The sequence below is a fragment of the Procambarus clarkii genome, unplaced genomic scaffold (assembly GCF_040958095.1).
Source record: "Procambarus clarkii isolate CNS0578487 unplaced genomic scaffold, FALCON_Pclarkii_2.0 HiC_scaffold_110, whole genome shotgun sequence".
NCBI classification, from domain to species: Eukaryota; Metazoa; Arthropoda; class Malacostraca; order Decapoda; family Cambaridae; genus Procambarus; species Procambarus clarkii.
Genome location: NW_027189143.1, coordinates 2801376 through 2807004, shown reverse-complemented (window position 1 = coordinate 2807004; position 5629 = coordinate 2801376). Strand labels below are relative to the sequence as shown.

At 43.4% G+C, this 5629-nt stretch overlaps 1 non-coding gene across 1 annotated transcript; it reads right to left on the bottom strand.

The window, feature by feature from the left end:
* Positions 1 to 1054: 1054 nt before the first annotated feature.
* LOC138360441 (5S ribosomal RNA) lies at positions 1055 to 1173 on the bottom strand. Its single transcript, XR_011226389.1, has one exon. It is a non-coding gene; the product is annotated as a 5S ribosomal RNA (ribosomal RNA).
* Positions 1174 to 5629: the final 4456 nt, after the last annotated feature.

The following is a 5629-nucleotide window of genomic DNA, read 5'->3' as shown; positions in this document are numbered from 1 at the left end:
ATAGATGACATACATATTGACTCCTTTTACCGGTCCTTAATTAGGCTCTGGGGAAGCAATGGTGGTGGTGGTGGTGGTGGTGCATTTAAAACTAAACCAAAAATCACCAGTTCTGGACGCGTCAAATATCATATCCGCTTAATGTGTCTACAACCTAATTACTTAAAACTACACTATTTAATTCATTCATATCATGTGCATATTGGTCATTATGCTCATACAACCGACATCAAAATTTATTTTCATTATTAGAATCATACATTTCATCAAGTAATACAGATACAAAGAGATTTTCTTTCTGAGAAGACCGTTAGTATTGGCTTGCAGGCAGGCAGGCAGGCAGGCATTTGAGGGTTATTATTTCGCCTGTTGATTGGGGGGAGGGTTGATGTGTTAGGGGGTTTTCGGTTAGATGTGGTGGTGGTGATTGGTGGTGATTGGTGGTGATTGGTGGTGATTGGTGGTGATTGGTGGTGGTGGTGGTGGTAGTAGGTGGGAGGTGGTGGGGGGGGGGGGGGGGGGGGGGGGGGGGGGGGAGGGAAGGGAGGGGAATGATGGTCTGTGGATTCGTTCTCCGTACCCTTTACATATAAGCAAAAATATGCCTTCTTGTGGGTATAGAAACATTAACACAAATTATATCAGTAACTGATATTGTAGCCTTTTAAACAGAAAAGATTTGTACATACAAATACTTTTTAATTATCATTTATTTGTGGAAATGGCATTTACGTCATTAAATTGATACCTCAGCATCAAGCTTGTGTCCTGCAGCAGTGGTCCAGTGGTAAAGTGTATATAAGTGATGCGTATTCTTGGAGTTGCGAGTTCAAACCCGGATTAAGCTATATATATATACAACATGTTTTGTTTTGGTTGTTTGTTTTTGTATAAAGCCTCACACAATATCTATATTAAGCGAGTTTGTTTTAAACATGACATACATATTAATTCATTTTACCAGGCCTTATTCCACACAACTCCGTGAATTTCCCGTGGAGCCAGCCATTCAAACAAAAACAAACGAAACAAAACAAAACAAAAAAAACATTATTGCCAACAGCATTTGGTGTTCCCAGGCGGTCACCCATCCAAGTACTAACCAAACCCAACGTTGCTTAACTTCGCTGATCGGACGAGAAGCGGTGTTCTCAACGTGGTATGGCCGTTGGCATGAGACTGCCTACACATTGTGGCTAATAACCAACTCTTTTAAGTCATCGCGGCAGGATACGGACCTGCTTGTGGTGTCTTAATGGTAATTGTATCCTAACATATTTTTGTCTCCTTGGCATGGATATTTAACATCGTTTATTCAGTCTTGGGTTTATGTTCTTTCGCCATTTACAGACATTTTACATCTACCTACTTCCTCAGCCTGCCCTGCCAATTTCTAATGAATTTGTGGATTTTCTTTTGTAATACAAACATGTGTGTGCTCATCTGCTCTTCAGTTTTTATGATATTTGTCTCATCTGTCCTGCTTTATGATACTTTTACAAAGAACATGAACAAATGCTTCTATTTTAGAGAAGATATGGGATCCAGGTTTCGGAGCCGTAAAACCAACCGTCGTGATTGGTGGACGAGTTGCCAGGTTGCAGCTTCTGTACCGTGCCGGCACATAAATAGGTTCGGCTCAAGCGGCGGCAGCATCATTCCCCCGTGACTGTCTGAGCGTCTCTCATCACCTTGGTTATCTCATCATCATCATGGTAGAAGCAAAGCCTACCAAGAAGGCTGCGGCTGCTGCTGCTGTGGTGGCCACCACCAGGAAACCTCGCGTCCAGGTTGCTCACCCGAAAACTAGTCAAATGGTTCTAGCCGCGGTCGCAGCACTCAAAGACCGTAAGGGCTCGTCTCTACAAGCAATCAAGAAGTACGTTGTTGCCAACAACAAAGTCGAGGCTGCCAAGATCGCCATTTACATCCGAAGATTTCTCAAGAAAGCAGTGGCTGACGGCATTCTTGTTCAGACCAAGGGAAGTGGAGCTAGTGGATCATTCAAGCTGGCCGTAGCAGAGAAGAGGGCCGTTCTAACTCCCAAGAAAGCCACCACAACCAAGAAACCATCTACAGCAGCAAAGAAGGCCGTGGTAACTCCCAAGAAAGCCGCCACAAGCAACAAACCACCTACAGCCTTGAAAAAGAAGCAGCAGCAGCAGCAGCTTGTTGTTGGGAACAAAAAGCCCAAAATAAAGAGAGCTTCAAAATCTCCCAAACCACCCAAGGCAAAGAAAGCTGTCAAGAAACAACAAAGGCAAAATAAACGACGACATGCAAGCAGCATGAATACACATGACAATAAACATCCAGGCCTCCCCCCTCAGTGGAGGGGCCTCATATGATTCCAAAAAGAGTTTAGTTTTGTAGACAAATAAATCATTACTTTTGGGGTAGATTTACTCTGTATATTATATATATATATATATATATTATATATATATATATATATATATATATATATATATATATATTATATATACACATGGGTGAGGTGATATGGTACCAAAGTTTTGGGTAAGGTGATTGACATTTACACAAGATAAAACACGAACCAATGGGAATAAAAACATAAGAATGGAAGTAACTGCAGAAGGCCTATTGGCCCATAACACAAGCACTTCCTCTTGATGCTTCTATATTGGTTCGGAGTCTTGAAGCTATAATATATATATATATATATATATATATATATATATATATATATATATATTATATATATATATATATATATATATATATATATATATGCACACAAAACTAAATAGTCTTGTTAGACAAATTGCCCCTATTAGAGGCAAGTTGACTAACAAGCCGAATGACTGCAATTGTTTTGAATTTGAGTTAAATCTAACATAGAAATGTAATCAAACCTAACCTAACCTATGCTAACCCAAGCTAAGCTAACCTAACCTAACCTAAGCTAACCCAAGCTAAGCTAACCTAACCTAACCTAACCTAACCTAACCTAACCTAAGCTAAGCTAACCTAACCTAACCTAACCCAGCAATTCATGATCTTAATATAATACTGTTAATTGGATAAACCAATTTGGAAAGAAATGTTCGAAAATAACAAAATTAACTGTGCTTGTTAGGAAAATTGGGCCTTGCATACTTGTCCCAATAGTGTGGTTCTCGCTTTTAGGTACGACATAAACGTATACCTAAGTTGAGAGAGAAAAAGATTCGCACTCAAACATGCATATCGATTGCCAGTCCTGAATTCTGGGTAGATATTCGTGTCCTCCCTTTTCATTTACCATCATTTGGATACTATCAAAACAGCTCTGAGAAGGATAAAATGAATAAAACGGGTAGCTCACTCATGTAAAAAGGAAGAGTTGGGAAAGATCTCTCTCTCTCTCTCTCTCTCTCTCTCTCTCTCTCTCCCCCTCACCCCCCCCCCCCCACCAATGATCCTGCTCTGCTAGTATATAACGTAACAAACCTTCCCCCCCCCCCCCCTCCCTCCCCAATCAGAGTCCCTTTAAGCATGCGAGGATAAAAAATAGATTTCATAAGACCCAATGTGCTAGCTGATATCAAAACAATTTATGTTATCGTCTATTAAGCCCTTCAGTAAAAAAAGTATAGGGACCTAATTAGGTCCCGTTTTGAGGTGGTGGTGGGTGGAATCGATGGATTAGCCAAGCTCTTATCCGCCGAATCCGTAGAGGGTACGACCCTGGCGCTTCAGAGCGTACACCACGTCCATAGCAGTGACGGTCTTCCTCTTGGCGTGTTCCGTGTAGGTTACAGCATCACGGATGACGTTCTCGAGGAACACCTTCAGGACGCCACGGGTCTCTTCGTAGATGAGACCCGAAATACGCTTCACGCCGCCACGACGAGCTAAGCGACGAATAGCGGGCTTGGTGATGCCCTGGATGTTGTCACGTAGCACCTTACGATGACGCTTGGCGCCACCCTTTCCGAGTCCCTTGCCTCCCTTGCCGCGTCCAGTCATGGTGTTGAAGTTGTGTGAATCGAATTGACGAATGCCCGCACGATTTCCCGACTATATCCCATCAAGCGGACGTACTAGTAGCATTGCAACTCCTGCCTGCCCTTACTTTACGCTTGTGGTCGAGTAGACACGGCTTTCTCACAACGCTTTCAAAACTGCAGTTGCCTACTCGTCTGTTTCACGTCCCTGTGAAATGACTTTTGCACAAATCCAAAAATAGAGCAAAATCAGCGATAATAGTGATTGAGGTGAGCCGCCTGTTGGCTGCAGCCAGAGGAAGGAGGGGAGGGGCAACGGGGTGACGTAGGCGAGTCGAGCAGCCAATGGCGCTCGAGCAAGCGCCTCGAGACGGCGTATATAAGCAAAAATTTTTCGGCGCCGGCCATCACAAACCACAGTTGTTCACCATGGCTCGCACCAAGCAGACTGCTCGCAAGTCCACGGGAGGCAAGGCTCCTCGTAAGCAGCTGGCCACCAAGGCAGCACGCAAGTCTGCTCCTGCCACAGGGGTGTGAAGAAGCCTCACCGTTACAGGCCCGGAACGGTCGCCCTGCGTGAGATCCGTCGTTACCAGAAGAGCACCGAGTTGCTCATCAGGAAACTTCCCTTCCAGCGTCTGGTGCGCGAGATTGCCCAGGACTTCAAGACCGATCTTCGCTTCCAGTCGTCTGCCGTCATGGCTTTACAGGAGGCATCCGAGGCTTACCTGGTCGGTCTCTTCGAGGACACTAACCTCTGTGCCATCCACGCCAAGCGTGTCACCATCATGCCAAAGGACATTCAGCTTGCTCGCCGTATCCGTGGAGAGCGTGCATAAGCTAAATCGACCACCCTAGTATACACCAAACTCGGCCCTTCTCAGGGCCAAAATATCCTTCTAAGGAGATTTCAGACATTCCTAGCATCAGTCATATGAATTAACCTTCATCTACACATATAATAAATAAATAAATAAATAAACAAATACACTAATTTAGGTGTCATACATACACGTGATATCAATAAATCAAGTCATTTGTAGTACAACCTGTTCTCTTACAAACAAAACGCCGTCGCTTTTCGCTCTTATGCACTGTCAAGGATCACCCACCCCCCCCCCCCCCCCCCAAAATAAAAATTGTCATACTGTACTAGAAATAAAAGCAGCTTGTATAAGTGACATACTGTCCAGTCCTGTTTTATTCTGTTTTCGGTCCTCTGGCTTAATCTGTTAAGTTAGGAGATGACATTTTAAATTAACCGTTTTCTTGACATTTTCAAACCTAAGAGGGTGGCCTGCATAGTAATCCTAATGTGGAACATAACAATGAATCTCTAATCTCTAGAAAAAAAAAAAGATACCGAGTGCTTATATGTGTTGAGAGAGAGAGAGAGAGAGAGAGAGAGAGAGAGAGAGAGAGAGAAGGAGAGAGAGAGAGAGAGAGAGAGAGAGAGAGAGAGAGAGAGAGAGACACAGACAGACAGACAGACAGACAAGACAGAGACAGACAAGACAGAGACAGACAGACAGACAGACAGAGACTGAGAGAGAGAAACACACACAGACAGTTTCATAAATATTCTCATTTTATAGCTATTTGCTTTCAGTGACAGAGGTTTTTGTTATAATAGTATTGGTGTCTAACACTCACAATCTCTTTAGAAATTAAAGTGTGGC